Here is an 18,728-nt window from a genome sequence, read left to right on the forward strand (position 1 = left end):
GAGTCATAAGTTAAAGCCATATCATAAGAAGTTAAAGAAAGAGCGAAAGTGATGATGAAGCCAAGATTGTATTGGTCAGCATAGTAGTAAATGGTGAACTAGCTTATTGGCCTATTCCTGCCCCCATTTATTAAAAAAAAAACTATACTCTGGGTTCTACAACAACAGAACTGGAAAAGCAGTTTCAAGGAAGGTAATTGCATTCACCTACTCTGGAAATCAATGATAATCTCAAATGCTCAATTACTTGAATTCTGGTTTGGTTCCTAAGTGACTCTGGATGTACTTGAGTGCCTGAGCCCTTTTCAGGCTTCAAGGAAAGATCCTTTGGGTTATAATCTCTACTTAATTTTAACTTGTATTAGGATTAGATTTGTAGATAGCTTTAATAACTGAGCATCAATATTGGAATCAGACTCAATGGGTGGATGTTACCTTCCTTAATTTGCCATTTAGCAAATGACTTCCAGGCCTATGACTTAAACATGGAAGTTGAGATAAGATGAAAATCTAATCTCCAGTTCCGCAGTTAACTCACAACAGGATGCCTAAAACAGCATCTTTCTAAATGTCAGTTGTAAAATCTTCCAAGGAAAATCTTGGTATTCACAATCTGGAAAGATATATAGCTCAAAGCAATATTGCATATTTCCTTACTCAGTAGATATACAAACTTGCCTTCCAGCCAATTATCTCTGGCTTGTTATTTAAATTCTTACTTGAATACACACCCCATTTTCTTCTAACCACAAATAACACAACACCCCAGGGAAGATGAAACTAACCATACCTGCGCACATTACACATTTTATGTCATGCATACAAATCCTTATTTAAATGAGTTTCCTCCATTACTGGAAAAAAAACAAAAATTAAAACCTTTGTGCTTATTAAATCCAAAAATGGGTTTTAATCATAGGTAGTAAGCAATAGGCAGTATCAAGACAATTGACCTAGATCAAAACTTTTTGCTATTTAAATACTTCACTGAGTTGGAGACTACTTATGATTACATAAACCAGTAAATATAAATTTTAACCAAGCTGTTTGGCAAGATTAGACATTTCATCTCAAGAAAAGCAAGTCATACAATATTGCAACAAGATTTTGGGATATGAGTGTAAGATAATTTAGATACTGAGTTGGCATTTGTTTTACATCAAGAAAAAATTCAGACAACACTGAAACATGAAAGGCGTCAAGCTAAGGAAACTGTGTGCCAATTGTCGATGATATGAAACTGCAACTTCTGTTGAATTGCAGCTTATATTTAATTGTTTCTTTAAATAGTTTTTAGGTTTGTAAGGACAGTTTTGAGAACAGAGAGGGGAGTTAGGGGTGAGGTTGAGGTTTAGGGATAGGGATAGGTTTGTGGGGGAATTAGAGGTCAGGAAGGAGTTTAAGTTTCCACTCCACGCCTGAAGATCAATGATGCGGGCGTGGGACATCCATGGTCGGTTGTCGGATAATGAGAGGGCAGAAAGTAGATGAGGCCTCCCCAACACCAGGTTAGTGAGTTGTCAGTGGGTTGCAGAGTCAGAGTTCCATGCGTATTGGACCAATGAGTTCTGATGATCTACTAATTTGATGAAGCGATGAGGCTGCTTTTTGAGACCTTAGTGTACAGGGTCCCTTCATCAATCAGCAAGTCCAGAGTTCAAGGCCTTATTGTTCAGTGATCAGTGTGCCCTGGGATCAATTCTGAGGAATGAGGCCTGGGGATCAGATTGGCAGTCTTGAACTGAAGATACATTGGCTGGAGCCAAGAACGCAAGTCTCTGAGAGTCCACTGGGGAGGTCTAAGTTCAATGTCTGCAGGCCCAGGTCTGGGTCCACTGGAGGACTGTTCTGGGGTTAAAATACAGAGTATGCAAATAGGTGGGAGAGATGAACAGGTCTTATTTTGTTGTTCTTGATCCTAACCTCCTCCACTATTGGAAACATAACCTCTCTACATCCACCAATGGTGTTTCACCTCTTTCCGATTGCTTTATTACTTCCACCTTATTTTCAATCACGATTGTGATTATTTTCATGAACAGAAACACCGCGGATTCAGAGCTACGCCAGGTCCTAATGTCCACCGCTCTGAACATGTTAAATAAAGTCCAGGGTTCCGCTGGGTCCTAAAGACCACTGCACTGCTTCAGGTTAAATAGGGGACTTGAGCATCCATGATTTTTGGTATCCACAGGATGTCTCTGAATCAATCCCCCGCAGATAAGGAGGGCCAACTGTATTTAGCATCAGTTAGTGGAACGTTTGACTTAGTATATAGTATATATTTTACCTTTCTATGCATATAAAACACTTAAGAAATGTATGTATTCCAATAATTAAACCACTGCATTGCTCAGTAATAATTGTAGCTTTCATCGGGGCAGGGCCTTTAACATGCTCCATTATTCTCACTTTATCCTTTATCCTTTAAAATTGTTCCAATCATTGACCGACCGTAGCCTAACGCTTTTCCAATGACCAATGCAATTCACCTCTTTCCAAATGCTTTATTATTTCCACTTTATTTTCAATTGTGATCATTTCCTGTCAATGGAACAGAAACACTGCGGGCGGTGGGTCCCGACCTACGCCACCTCCCGAGCTCAGCCGGGTCCTAAGGACCACTGCACTGAATTCCCCAGGTCCTAAAGTCCACCACATTGAGACAGGTTAAATGGGACAAGTGGGGGCTGTGCTGGGTTTGGGTATTTGATCCTCCACAATATTCCGCATGGGAATTTAAACTGGAGGTGGCAATGTTTTTTTTTCACGAGGTTGAGCTGTGAGCTTGACATCAACCTGGCATGGAAGGAGAACGCACTCGAGAGCAGGCTATCACTGGATCGAACTCAGGAACCTCCGTTCTCGAGCCCGGCGCTCATCTCACTGCACCACCAGCCGACTGGTAAAGGGGGGAGGGTCATGGTGAATTCTGTTAAGAAAAATTTAAGCCAAATACAAAGTTGCACACTCAACACAGTGTCAACAGCAACGACTTAAAATGGTGGACGGTGTCATGATCTGACTTAAAATGGCAGACGGCATTCTCCTTCCTCGGTTCGCAAGTATGAGTTGTTTGTAAATCGGACGTTCGTAACCCTGGGACTACCTGTAATGCATTCCACTGTTTGTTTCCATGTACAATTGATAAATAAACTTGAATCGTAAATAAGTGAAAATTGCCTTGAAGCTTACAAATTATGTGGCATATAAACAGCAGTCACATCAAAGTTCAAAGTAAATTTAGTATCAATGTACATATGTCACCATATACAACCACGAGATTCCTTTTCTTGCTGACATTCACAGTAATACAAAGAACCATAAAAGAACCAATGATAAAACACGCACATGTGACAACCAATGTGCAAAAGGCAACAAACAGCAATAGAAAAAATAGATAATTAAAAAAAAACAAACAAACAACAAATGTCCAGAATATAGGATTAAGAGTCCTTGAAAGTGAGTTCATAGGTTGTGGGAACAATTCAGTGTTTCTGTAGTGAAGTTACGGGTAATGTACCTCCCTCAATCGCAGGATTCTGAAGAGAGTGACATGGACAGCCCAGCGCATCTATTGTCGTGAACTTCTCACGATTCAGGACACTTACAAAGACAGGTGTGAAAAAATGGCCCAAAGTATCATTTCAATCTATTCCAGCTGCTACCATCCAGAAGATGGTATCACAGCATAAAAGCCAGAATCAACAGGCTCCAGGACAGCTTCTTCCACCAGGCCATCAAACTGATTAACTCACAGAGACTTAAGTGTATTTCTATGCTACATTTACTAATGTATTTATTATAAATTACTATGATTCCATATTGCACACTTAGACAGAGACGTAACGTAAAGATTTTAAGTCCTCGTGTATGTAAAGGATATAAGAAATAAAGTCAATTCAATTCAATTATCCCCTCTGATTCAAGAGTCTAACAGTTGAGGGATAATAACTGGTGGTGTGAGTCCTGAGGCTCCCATACATTCTTCCTGATGGCAGCAGTGAGAAGAGAACATGGCCCAGATGGTGGGGGACTTGATGATGGATGCTACTTTCCTGTGATAGCGCCCCCGTGAAGATGACCTCAACGCTGGGGAAGGAATTACCTGTGATGGTCTGGGCTGTGACCAGAACTTTTTGTAGGCTTTTCCATTCAAGAGCATTGGTATTTCCATATCAGGCCATGTGGCAACTAGTCAGTATAGTATGTATCATAAGTAGAATAAACAGCAACTAAAATTATATCCTTGAGGAACTCTAGTAATGATAGCACGGACAGAACATGCAAGTTATTGCTGAAGATGTTGTACTGGGCTAAAAAGATGCAAAAACTTTCTGGCAGAAATGAGCATCAAGGAAGAAAATCTGACCAATATTGTCAAGTTTCAGATAGGCTCTGGACAATAAGAATGAAAAATATGTGAACAGTGAGGAGAAAACCAGAAAAGCAGCAACTCTTCATAGAGTTAACTTTGCCATGAAGAATAAACAAATCCAGTCTTTTGATAACACCCTACCACCCCTGCGGAATTAGTACATATCTTATGATCATTTGATTTACTCTAATAAGGAACCAACAGAGTATGGTTATGAGACACACATATAGCCAACTCTGGAGTCTTCAGATGAACTAAAGGGAATTTCTATTCTAACCTTAAAAATACTCTGTTCCACATTCCAAAAAGCGATGCACTGATCTTCCTAGTTACTTTAACACCTGTCTTCAAAGGGACACAACCTTTTGGCAAGGTGTGAGTGGCAAGGAAGAAGTAGAGAAGATTAACTCCAAAAGGGTATTTCTTTTGACAAAATGAGTGGAATATGGCCTTGTTGTCATGAATACTCCATTTCACTTGAGGAACAAGACTAAGTAGCGTCATCCGTGGAGGTCAAGCACTGGCTCCTGTTAGGCTACATTAATGTTCAAGTGAGATTAGGCTACATTAATGTTCAAAGATGCCATAACATATTCCTATGACTGTTGGCCTTTTTGGCTTTTTGTGGTAAGATAGCCGGCCAAAATAACATTCTGCTTTGTGATGTGATGGAATCAAGAGTGCTTGAATGAAGGACGCAGTTGCAGTTCAGGAGATCTCCGAAGAGTTTTGTTCCATACAATGTTGGCTGCTTGTCTGTCCCTGAGAAGTAAATCTTAGTATTTAGCTCATAGTGAGGTGGGGATGGCCTATTAACAAATGCATTGACACAAAAAAAACATTGTGAAAGCTCTGAAGAAGGCCTCAGAGGTAGCTTTTCACTAAAAAGCACCTCACAGACTGTGAACTCCTAGCCACAGTGAAATCCCTACTTCAAAGAGTCCATAGCTTAGGGGTACTTTGAAGTGTACTGATAAATGACAGCTTTAAATCAGCTTTTGTCTTCTCCAATGGCATCCTACCACTAAGTATATCTTTTCTTGCTTCCCACTTCCTGCTTTCCACAGGGATCTCCTGTCCATTCATTCCTCGTACTGATCTCCCTCCTGGCATTTGTCCTTGCAAGTAGAAAAAGCATTATACCTGCCCCTACACTTCCTCCCTCACTACTACTCAGGGCCCCAAACAGTCCTTCCAGGCGAGGCGACACTTCACCTGTGAGTCTGTTGGGGTAGCATACTGCATCTGGTGTTCCTGGTGTGGCCTCCTGTATACCAGTGAGACCTGACGTAGATTGGGAGACCGCTTCACCGAGCACCTAAGCTTTGGCTGCCAGAAAAAGTGTGATCTCCTGGTGGCCACCCATTTTAGTTCCACTTCCCATTCCAATATCCATGGCATCCTCTACTGTCGTGATGAGGTCACACTCAGGTTCGAGGAACAACCCCTTATATTTTGGGTAGCCACCAATCTGATGGCATGAACATTGATTTCTCTGCATCAAAACTGTTGATAATACTCTTAAGTGCGGCTTGACAATATAGGTGCAGGAGTAAGCCATTCGGCCCTTCTAGCCAGCACCGCCATTCACTGTGATCATGGCTGATCATACACAATCAGTACCCGTTCCTGCCCTCTTCCCATATCCCTTGACCCCGCTATCTATAAGAGCTCTATCTAACTCTCTCTTGAATGCATCCAGAGACTTGGCATCCACTGCTTTCTGGGGCAGAGCATTCCACATATCCACCACTCTGTGGGTGAAAAAGTTCTTCCGCATCTCTGTTTTAAATGGCCTACCCCTTATTCTTAAACTGTGGCCTCCAGTTCTGGACTCACCCATCAGCGGGAACATGCATCCTGCCTCCAGCTTGTCCAATCCCTTAATAATTTTATATGTTTCAATCAGATCCCCTCTCATCCTTCTAGTGTGTTAAAAGGCTTAGCATTCTCTCCTTGCTTTTATATTCTACTCCCCTTGAAATAAATGCCAACACTGCATTTGCTTTCTTTACCACAGACTCAACCTGTAAATAAACCTTCTGGGTGTCTTGCATGAGGACTCTTAGGTCTCTCTGCACCCCTGATGTTTGAACCTTCTCCACATTTAGATAGTATTTGGTACTATTGTTCCTTTTAGCAAAATGTATTATCATACATTTCCCAACACTGTATTCCATCTGCCACTTTTTTGCCCATTCTTCCAATTTTTCTAAGTCCTGCTGCAATCACATTGCTTCCTCAGAACTACCTACCCTTTCAGCTATCTTCCTATCATTTACAAAATTTGCCACAAAGCCATCAATTCCATTATCCAAATCATTGTCAAACCATGTGAAAAGTAGCGGTCCCAATACTAACCCGAGGAAGTCCATTAATCACTGGCAGCAAACCAGAAAAGGCCCCTTTTATGCCCACTTGCTGCCTCCTGCCTGTCAGCCATTCCTCTAACTCTGCCAGTATATTACCTGTACACCATAGGATTTTATCTTGTTAAGCAGCTTCATGTGTGGCTCCTTATCAAATGCCTTCTGAAAAGCTAAGTAAATGACATCCACTGCCTCTCCTTTGCCCACCCTGCTTGTTACTTCCTTGAAGAACTGTAACAAATTTGTCTGGCAAGATTTCCCTTGACAGAAACCATGCTGACTTTGACTTATTTTTGTCTTTAGTCTACAAGTACCCCAAAACCTCATCCTTGATAATAGACTCCAACATTTTCCCAACCACTGAGGTTAAGGCTAACTGGCCGACAAGTTCCTTTCTTTTTCTTTCCTCTCTTCTTAAAGAGTGAAATGATGTTTACAATTTTCCAGTCCTTTGGGACCATGCCAGAATCAAGTGATTCTTGAAAGATCACGATCAATGCATCTGTTACTTCTTCAGCAACCTCCCTCAGGACTCTGGGATGTAGTCTATCTGATCCAAGTGACTTATCTACCTTAAGACCTTTGAGTTGGCCTAGCACTTTTTCCTTTGTAATAGCAATAGCATACACTGCTGCTCCCTGATACTCACGGACCTCTCGCACATGTTACATACCCTGTGGGTATCTTGTGACTGTCACAGGACCATGATGTAATTGAGGTTCTGCTGGGCATGCTGTAATGGTCTTGTGATGGTGGAGTGATGTAATTTTCCCGCCAGTGAGAGGTCATGTGATGGTTTTTTCAACAGGGTATAAAAGGAGAACCCCTCCCTGTGACGCAGGTCAGTTTGTGGTTTAAGTCGTCAGTGACTCTGTTCTGCTGTGTATTTGATTTTATGATGCAGTTTTGTTTTAAAAGTGGAGTTTTAGTTTCTACTGTAAGAATTGTTGTGCTGACAGTTCTGAAAATCACTGCCAGTGAAGAATTATCAAAGTTTGGGAAGCTGAAGGTATCGAGAAAAGTTGGTGTTGTCGGTGTTGAAACAGGTTTGACCTTATTTGATCTTCATTCGGAAGGAATTAGTAATCTGCAACCACGTTAGTTCCTGCTTTAAGAGCAGAAAGGACTGGGGCAGTGAATTATTCGCCAAGGAAAGGTCAGTGCCTTTAAGCTGTTTTATTTCCTTTAATCGTAAATCCTTCGGGCAAGGCATACTTCGGCTGGGATCAGCAGTAACATCACGAAAGAGAATTTATTACTTCAAGGAAAGTCTCTCCTAACTGATTGTAAATCATTTTGTACTTTTGCAATACTATAAAGAACTGAGTTCGCATTTCTCGCTTTAAGAACTGTTTGGGTTTCCGTACAGCAGCCAACTTCCAGTTAAGTTAGTCATTTGTTTACTTCTGGTTTTTTTTTAGCATAATAAATGTTTTATTTGTTATAAAAAACCTGTCTCGGGGACATCACGTGATGACGTAGGGTCGAAACATTGGGATTCCAGCTCCCTGGCAAAAAGTAATGAAATAGGGTTTAAATGAAGAAGAGTTAACAAATATCTATTAGAAACTACTTATAAGCAACTCAGGATTATCTTTTGATATGGCTCCTAAACTGAAACAGAAGAAAGTTACTACTTCGAAGACTGCGCAAATCGGCGGGGAGAAAGGCCTAGCCGTCTTGGCGAAGCCTCGGACTCAAGTTGGATCTTCTCCCGACGAAGTGCATGGCATTTCTGATGATGCGGGAAAAGAAGTTGCAGCAATGTCGGTGGTCTCTAAGAAGAAACGGCAAGAACAACGCATGCGCAAAAGTATGCATGAACAGATGTTAACAAAACTACAAGCTTCAACTACGGTTGGAAGTGAAATTGAAAGTGAGTCGAAAGTTGAAACAGACTCTCTTTGGGAAATCCAGAAGAAAAAGAAGAAGAAAAGAAGGAAGAGATTAAAGGAGACATAAAAGATATCCTGATATATATAATGAATGAATTAAAAGTTATAAGAACAGATATGGCGAATGAATTTAAAGCTATAAGAACAAATATAAGAAGCATACAGAATACACTTGATAATGTGGTGGATGAACAAAAGAAGATGGATAATAAAGTTAAAGAGATGGAAGTAAAAATAGAAGAAAACACGGAAAGAATAGAAAAGATAGAATACATTAAGCTTGCCTGGACAGCAGAAAGAAAACGGATGATGGAAAAAATGGATGCGCTTGAGAACTCCAGTAGACAAAATAATATTAAAATTGTTGGTCTTATGGAAGGTACAGAGGGAGAAAATCCAATAAAATTCTTTCAAGAATGGATTCCAGAAAATTTGGAAATGAAAGAAGGAAGTCAAGTAATTAAAAATGAAAGAGCACACAGAGCTTTAAGACCACGACCTCAACAAGATCAAAATCCGAGATCAATTTTGATAAAATGTTTAAGGTACCAAGATAAAGAAATGATCTTGAAGGCAGCTACTCAAGGTGCTAAAAAGAGAAATGGGCCATTGATAGTAGAAGGGAAAAGAGTTTTTTTTTAATCCAGACATAAGCTACGATCTGTTGAAAAGGCGGAAGGAATTTAATCCAGTGAAAAAATCTTTATGGGAAAAGGGCTATAAATTTTTATTGAGCTACCCAGCAAAATTGATAATTTTCCTGGATAATGGAGAAAGAGGATTCTTCGTTGACGACTGGAAAGCGGAGGAATTTGTACAAGAGTTACCCGATGTCCATGAAGAGGACTAAAGAATTATAGAAATGAAATGGACTAATGATGAAGACTGAAACAAGGTTGGACCTGATGGACATTTATAAGAAAAAAAACAGTCGAAGAGTATTAATTGAGAGTAGAGACATTAATTATTACTTTTTTTCTTTTCTTTATTAATATATTTTTCTTTTTTTTTGTGGGGGAGCTCCTGATCGATAGCTGCGAGTTTCACGTGTACAATCATGGCGATTGCCATGACCCGTAAAATGGGGGGTGGGCAATGCTGTGTTTCTTTTTATTCGCAACATTAGTGGGGGGGGGTATTTTGTTTTTTTTCTTATATATTAGTTATCTTTTTCTATTTTTCTTCTTCTTTGCCTGGATGATTGGGGAGAGACTCATAGCAACATGGAGAATTTTAAAGAATTCCCAAGGTGCTATGAATGATTAATTTACTTAATTTTTTGTTTTAATGTTAATGGAATTAATGGACCTGTGAAAAGAAAAAGAGTTTTAACATATATTAAGAAAATGAAAGGAGATATAGCTTTTTTACAAGAAACACATTTAACAGAAACAGAACATAAGAAATTAAAGAGAGATTGGGTTGGAAATGTCTTTGCAGCTTCATTTAATTCAAAATCGAGAGGAGTTGCAATTCTGGTTAATAAATCTTTACCAATTAAAATACAATATGTAATAATTGATTCGGGGGGGAGATATGTGATTATACATTGTCAAATTTTTTCAGAATTATGGACTTTTATGAACATTTATGCACCAAATGAAAATGATGCAGAATTTATACAAGAAGTTTTTTTGAACTTGGCTGATGCACATGATAAAATATTAATAGGTGAAGATTTTAATTTTTGTTTAGATCCAGTTCTGGATAGATCAACTAAAGGTGCTATAAAATCAAAAGTAACAAAACTAACTTTATCATTAATGAAAGATTTAAATCTGATTGATATATGGAGAAAAATTAATCCAAGAGAAAGAGATTACTCATTTTATTCAAACAGACATAAAACTTACTCAAGGATTGATTTTTTTTATTATCAAAAAATATTCAAGATAGAGTGAAAAGTGTGGAATATAAAGCAAGAATATTGTCAGATCATTCCCCCTTGATAATGACAATGATAATGATGGATAAGGAGGAATCGATTTATAGATGGAGATTTAATTCAATATTAAAACATCAAGATTTTTGTGATTTTATGAAAAAACAAATTCAATTTTTTTTGGATACAAATCTACATTCAGTTGAGGATATTGTATTATGGGAAGCGATGAAAGCATATTTAAGGGGTCAGATTATAAGTTATACATCTAAAATTAAAAAGGAATATGCAGCAGAAATAGATCAATTGGAAAAAGATATCATAAAGTTAGAAAAAGAATCTCAAAGATATATGACAGAAGAAAAACGAAGACAACTTAATAAAAAACTATAATATAATACACTCCAGACACATCGTACAGAAAAAATAATTATGAGAACTAAACAGAAATATTATGAATTAGGTGAAAGATCGCATAAAATTCTTGTTTGGCAGTTGAAAACAGAGCAGGTTTCTAAAACAATAAATGCAATTAGAACAAGGTTAAATAAGGTTACTTATAAGCCTTTAGAAATTAATGAAACTTCCAAAAATTTTTATACTGAACTATATCAATCAGAATCACAAAATAAGACTGCTGAGATAGATAAATTTTTATCACAAATAACCCTTCCAAAATTAAATTTGGAAGAACAGAAAGGATTAGATATGCCCTTTACATTAAAAGAGGTTGAAGAAGCTTTAGGATCACTTCAGAGTAATAAATCCCCAGGAGAAGATGGTTTTCCTCCTGAGTTTTATAAAAAATTTAAAGATTTATTAATTCCCCCTTTTATGGAATTAATATACCAAGTGGAAAGAATGCATAAACTTCTGCAATCTTTATTAACAGCGATCATAACTGTATTGCCAAAAAAAGATAGAGACCCTTTAAAACCAACATCATACAGGCCTATTTCTTTGTTGAATACAGATTATAAAATACTAGCAAAAATTTTATCTAATAGAATATCTAAATTTACCAAAATTAATACATATGGATCAAACAGGTTTTATTAAAAATAGACAATCAATGGATAATATAACTCGGTTACTTAGTATTATTCATCTGGCACAAAAAAGAGAGGAAATGAGTGTGGCAGTTGCTTTAGATGCAGAAAAAGCATTTGATAGATTGGAATGGGATTTTTTATTTAAGGTATTGGAAAAATATGAGTTAGGGAAATCTTTTATACAATGGATTAAAACTTTAAATACTAATCCTCAAGCTAAAGTAGTTACAAATGGTCAGATTTCAACACCATTTTGCTTAACAAGGTCAACTAGACAAGGCTGCCCATTATCACCTGCTTTATTTGTATTGGCAATAGAACCATTAGCAGAATTAATTAGAACAGATTCAGATATTGGGGGCTTTAAAGTTAATCAAGAAGAATATAAGATTAATTTATTTGCTGATGATGTTTTGATTTATTTAACAAACCCATTGCAATCGTTGCAAAGATTATCTTTTAGATTGGAAGAATATGGGGAAGTATCAGGCTATAAAGTAAATTGGGATAAAAGTGAAATTTTACCCCTCACCAAAGGAAATTACAATCAATGTCGATTAGCAACTCAATTTAGATGGTCAATGAATGGGATAAAATATTTAGGTATTAAGAGTTGATAATGATGTAAAAAATTTATATAAACAAAATTATTTGCCGTTATTAAAAAAAATAAAAGAGGATCTTGATAAATGGATGATGTTACCAATAACATTAATAGGTAGAGTTAACACTGTAAAAATGAATATATTTCCTAGATTGCAATATTTATTTCAAAATTTACCAATACAATTACCTCGGAAGTTTTTTCAAGAACTGAATAAATATGTAAGGAAATTTCTTTGGAAAGGTAAGATGTCAAGAATATCATTGGAAAAATTGACATGTAAATTTGATCTAGGAGGGTTACAACTTCCAAATTTTAAGAACTATTATAAAGCAAATCAACTTAGATTTATTGTGGGTTTTTTTTGATGAAGAAAGATCGGCATGGATTAAAATAGAATTGGATAAGATAGGAGAAAATATACCAGAAGATTTTATATATAAATGGGAATCCAAATGCATACGGGAAAAAAAAAGAATCTCCTATATTAAGACACTTGATTGATTTATGGAATAAGGTAAATATAGACGATAAGATAAAGAAATCTTTATTAGCAAAAAGAACTTTAATTCAAAATAGGCTTATTCCTTTTACAATGGACAATAAACTTTTACATAATTGGTTCCAAAAGGGGATTAAATATATAGGTGATTGTTTTGAAGGAGGTATATTGATGTTGTTTGATCAATTAAAAAATAAATATAAAATATCAAATAACACTCTTTTCTGTTATTTTCAATTAAGAGCCTATTTACGAAAAAAGCTGGGACAAACAATGTTGATGCCAAAACCTAATGAAATAGAAATATTGATTCAGAGAGGAAGAATTAAAAAATCTACATTTTGTATGTATAATTTGATTCAAAAGCAAATAATTAAATTAGGAATTCATAAATGGGAATCTGATTTGAATGTTAAAATTGATGGAAAAAACTGGTCAAGATTATGTTTTGATAGTATGAGAAATACAATAAATGTTCGACTCAGATTAATACAATATAATTTTTTACATCAATTATATATAACACCACAGAAAATAAATAGGTTAAATTTAAATATGTCTGACCAATGTTTTTGATGTAATCAAGAAATTGGTACCTTTTTAAATTCTACTTGGTCTTGTTTTAAAATTCAACCATTTTGGATAAATTTAAGATTTTTATTGGAACAAATTACTGGAGTACAACTCCCACATAGTCCACTATTATTTTTATTAGGAGACATTGAAGGGACAATACCGAAACTTAAATTGAACAAGTAGCAGAAAAAATTTATAAAAATTGCATTGGCAGTAGCCAAAAAAGTTATCACAGTTAGTTGGAAATCTGATTTATATTTAACTATGGATCGTTGGAATAATGAAATGCATAGTTGTATTCCATTTGAAAAAATTACGTATAATTTAAGAAATGAATATGATATATTTTTGAAAATTTGGCTCCCATACTTACAAAAGATAGGATTAAATACATAGGTCCTTTGAAGATAAAATTATAGTAATTGGGGAAAGTAAAAAATAGATATCAAAATTATTTTGAACTCCATGGAGCATGTGGGGATCCTCCGATATCCAGGTAATCTTTCTCTTCTTTCTTTTTTTTTCTTTAGATAAGGGTTAAGGGGGGGGGAGGGTTAATATTATCTTTCTTACTATTTTACTATTACATTTATTCTTTGTAATTTCTAAAATTTAATAAGTAAATAAATTTTTAAAAACCTGTCTCAATTGTATATTCATTGTTGCCATTTTGTAACACACACTATTAGTTTCTTCCACAGTGAAGACCGATGCAAAGTATCCATTGTTCATTTGCCATTTTTTGTTCCCCCATTACCACCCACCAGCATCTTTTTCCAGTGGTCCAATATCAACCCTCACCTCCCTTTTACTCTTCATATAACTTGCTTTATATCATTGGCTAGTCTGCCCTCATATTTTATCTTTTCCCTTCTTATAGCTTTTTAAATTGCCTTTTGTTGGATTTTAAAAGCTTCCCAATCATCTAACTTCCCATTCACTTTTTCTACCTTATATGCCCTTTCCTTGGTTTCATCCCTTGTCTACCATGGTTACCTACTCCTGCCATTTGAGAACTTCTTCCTCTGTGGGACCTATCTATCTCGCGCCTCGTGAACTATTCCCAGAAACTTCAGCGATCTCTGCTCTGTCATCATCCCTACCAGTATCCTCCTCCAATCCACCAGGGCAAGCTCCTCTCTCATGCCTTTGTAATTCCCTTTATTCCGTTGCAATACTGATACATGTGACTTATGCTTCTCCCTCTCAAACTGCAGTATGAATTTAATCATATTATGATCACTGCCTACTAAAGGTTCCTTTACATTAAGCTCTCTAATAAGATCTGGGTTATTATACAACACCCGATCTAAGATAGCTTTTCTCCGAGTAGGCTCAAGCACAAGCTGCTCTAAAAAGCCATCTCATAGGCATTCAACTAAATCCCTCTCTTGCAATCCAACACCAACCTGATTTTCCCAATCACCTTGCATATTGAAATCCCCATTACAATTGTGTCATGTGTTACGCTAGTAAGCAATTGTGTTAACATACCCAACACCAGACTGCTAAAACATATATGCTAGTCTGAGCTCTGCCACTGGAGGAGATTACCTGTGAAGACAGTCGAAAGGATTTAAGTTTACGATCAAGTCTCCTTGCAGAAATGCAAGATGCTCAGAGTCCTGGGAACCTCTGGCCCATACTGTTCAAATAGTAAAGGAGTACAGAGTTCTAAACACAAAAACAGTTTCTTTAGCCCAACTCATTTAATCAAGTTGCATACTGAGCTAGTCCCATTGCCTGCTTTTGCCCATATTCTTCTAAATATTTCCTATCTGTACTTGTCCAGAGCAACAGATACAAATGATGGAGGAACTCAGCAAGTCAGCTAGCATCCATGGAAATGAATAAACAGTTGACATTTTGGGGTAAGACCCTTCATTAAGACTGGAAAGGAAGACCAGAATACGAAGCTAGAAGGAGAGGAAGGCATACGAGTTAGAGAGTGAAAGGTTAAGCCAAATGGGTAGGGGAGGGGGAATTGAAAAATCTGGCCGGGTGGAAACCAGAGGTCCATCAGCCAGTCTTCATCAGGGTATCAGAGGTGGAGAGGGTCAGCAACTTTAAACTTCTCGACGTAAACCTTTCAGAAGATCTGCCCTAGGCCCAGCATGCAAGTACAATTATGAGAAAAGCACAGCAGTGTCTCTACTTCCTTAGGAGTATGCAAAGATTCGACTTCATCTGGTGGAGAGCATATTGACTGGTTGTATCACAGCCTGGTATGGAAACACTAATGCCCATGAATGGAAAATCCAACAAAAAGGATGCAGCCCAGTTCATCACGGGTAAAGCCTTTCCCATTATTGATCATTTCTACACAGTGTTGTCTCGGGAAGGTACTATCTATCACCAGGGACACTCACTACACAAGTCATGCTCCCTTCTCACTGTGAGCCTCAGGGTTCACACCAATAGGTTCAGGAAAAGCTATTACCCCTCTACCATCAGTGCATGAACCAAAGGGATAATTTCACTCAACTTCACTTGCCCCATCGTTGAAATGTTCCCAAAACCTATGGACTCATTTTCAAGGACTCATCATCTCAGGTTCTCAATATTCATTGCTTATTAATTTATTATTATTATTTTCTCTTTATTTCTTCTTGTATTTGTACAGTTGTCTTTTGCACACTGGTTGTCCACCCAGGTAGTGCAGTCTTTCATTGATTCTATTATGGTTATTGGATTTATTGAGTTTGTTTGCAAGAAAAAAAATCTCAGGGTTCTATGCGGTGACATGTATGTACTTTGATAATCAATTTACTTTGAAAGGTGCAATGTTTTCTATATGACCTCTGAAACAGTCCTTGCATGAAAATTACCTGTCATGCAATGCCAGGATCAATTTGCAACACAGAAACAAAATATATTTGTACACCAGTTGGAGACTGATATCTTGCCAATATTTCTGTTTGCACTGCAGTTTTAAAAAAAATCCACGTTCAGAACATAACTTTAGCCTACAGTATTTATTCACTATTGATTTAACTCATCTTAGTATAATTTCTGTTCAGCTAGCACTTACAGCAAATTATAATTACAATATTTTTTAAAGCAATGATTAAAGCAACTATCCACCCTCTTACAGTTCATGCCCAAAGGAAACCTGTCAAACATTTCAGTCGAACAATGAAGCTAAGTTCCAGCGTGCAAAGAAATTTCATTATTTTAAGCTGCCTGTGGCAACAACAATCAGCACACCAAAAAAAACCAGACGATTTTACCTCTCTGAACAGTTGCAGTAATTACTCCACCAGTCATTTAAGAATTCTAAAAAGTCAGGGTCAACTTTGACCATTAACTGGTCATTAAAAGATCATAAAACTTTTACTGCTGTCACAAATCGCATGATAATGAAATGTAGTTCTGCCTACTCTTCAGAATAAGAGCAGACTCTAAACATCGAGGATCACAAGGAATGCTAATGGTCAGTTTTAGATTTTAATTATAATCCCACAAGTTAAAGGATATCTTTACAAATCGAATGCAGTAAGGTATGCCTCATGAAAGCAAACTAGTTGCAAGCAGACTGGAGAGCTATATCAGCCAAAGATAAATGAAGATAAGACTAACAACATCCTCAAAATCACACCTTCCTTCAATTTTGCCCTTTGTCCTTCTCCACAAGATGGTTCTAACCTCCTTCTTAACTTTCGGCTCCAGCTGTATCCACACAGAACAGATCTTTTTCTAATATTTTCCATGAAATACATCATAATATTTCCCTGCTCTTTTAGCATTTCAAAGAGAATTTGTTTCTTTAACAACATCTTAATACAATCACTAATTGCTCTAAACATTTGTTTCTGCTCTTCTGGCACTTTTCAATTTTAGTGCTACAACTACCTTTTCTACGTACTTGACTCACAACCACACATTTCAATTGAAGCCATTAATTACACGTTTTTCAATTTAGTCTATTGCATTTGCTGCTGCTGATATTGTTTTCTCCACAATACTTTGCAAGCAAGCAAACACATGTTCACCAAACATTTTGCTGAATAACACACACAAAATGCTGTAGGAACTCAGCAGATTACACAGCATCTACGGAAATGAATAAACAGTCGACGTTTTGGGCAAGACCAATGCAGATTCCAGATAGTTTAACCTTATAATTCTTTAACCCTTTCTGCCCTTTCTTTTTTGTTGGCTCTTCCATGTTAATTTTAAATAGAACTTTTAAAGAAGCTTAAGAAAAAAAATCTTTCAATTATACATTATCTCTCTCAGATTTTGTTTTTCCGTAACATATCAATCATTCAGACGCATTCTGATTGAGCATCCCTCTAGTAGTGTAAACATTTTTGAGGCATATTGTATCATCTATATCATGGCTTCACAAATGGTGCCTTGGATTGCCTCAGCCTTTGGACCCTCAACCTTGCTATCAGTAAACTATAACCAAGTTCATCCTTGCACCTGAGCTCTCCACTCTACTCCCACTATCTTAAAAGCACAAGTGGGAGTCAAAGCATTCACAGCCATTCTGTAGATCTTCACAGACTTCAGGGAATAGAACTTGTTTATTTCTAGCTTTTCCTGCCATGCAACATGTTAGGTTGCAAAAGCCTCTGGCAGCAACTGTGTGAGGTAGTAAGAAAAGGGTATAAAGTTCTTATGTACTTGATTTCAAGGGCGTCAAAATCCAATGCATGGTAGGGAAATAAAGGGTAGAGGGTAGGCAATGGTTCCGAGTTACTCCAGCCATTATTTTTAGACTGCCTGATGCCAAATACCAGAACAGTAAAATGCAAGCCTGCGGGAGATTCCATTCACATAGATTGCAAGTCAACTGAATCCAAACACTGTCATTTTCTCAGTGGCAAAGGTTTCCATCCTGGCTCAGAAAGAAGTAAGTTCAAAATGTAATTTAGAGACCAGAACACAAAAAATCTAGGTTGAAGTTGTTCTGCAATACAAAGGCAAAGTACCAATGGCATTGTAAGAAATGTCAAAATGTACAAAAAAGCTGGATGAACTCAGCAGGTCGGGCAGCATCTGTTGAAAGAAGCAGTCAATGCTTCGGGTCGAGACCCTTTGTCAGGACTTCGTAAGAAATGTCATGTTTATGTCTAGCCCGATCATCTTCTCTTAAACAGATACATAAGGACCCAAGAAGCTACCAGAGACATATTGGGCAGCTGTTTTTTTTTTGCTTGCCAATTTTTATCCATCTTCACTCAACTTCACTAATCACTAATCAACTTCACTAATAAAACCTGGTCAACATCACATTAGTGTTTGTGTGGTCCTGCTTTGAGCCAGTTATTGTTTTATTTGATTGGCATTTTGTTATGGCCATCATCTGGAATCATGTGAAGTTACAAATCCTAAAATGAGATCATTCTGGAACACAGCTTGGAAAGCTCTAATTCAGCATTCTTCCATCTCTCTTATGTACTGAGGGTGTCTCCAACTCATAGTCAATAGATACTTGGTCCACGCATGCTTACTCATGCAG

At 37.1% G+C, this 18,728-nt stretch overlaps 1 protein-coding gene across 1 annotated transcript in view; it reads right to left on the minus strand.

The window, feature by feature from the left end:
- tbcd (tubulin folding cofactor D) overlaps positions 1 to 18,728 on the minus strand; it is a 259,836-nt gene that overhangs the window by 109,207 nt on the left and 131,901 nt on the right. The window lies entirely within an intron of this gene.

Source organism: Hypanus sabinus, chromosome 23 (genome assembly GCF_030144855.1).
Source record: "Hypanus sabinus isolate sHypSab1 chromosome 23, sHypSab1.hap1, whole genome shotgun sequence".
Lineage (NCBI taxonomy): Eukaryota > Metazoa > Chordata > Chondrichthyes > Myliobatiformes > Dasyatidae > Hypanus > Hypanus sabinus.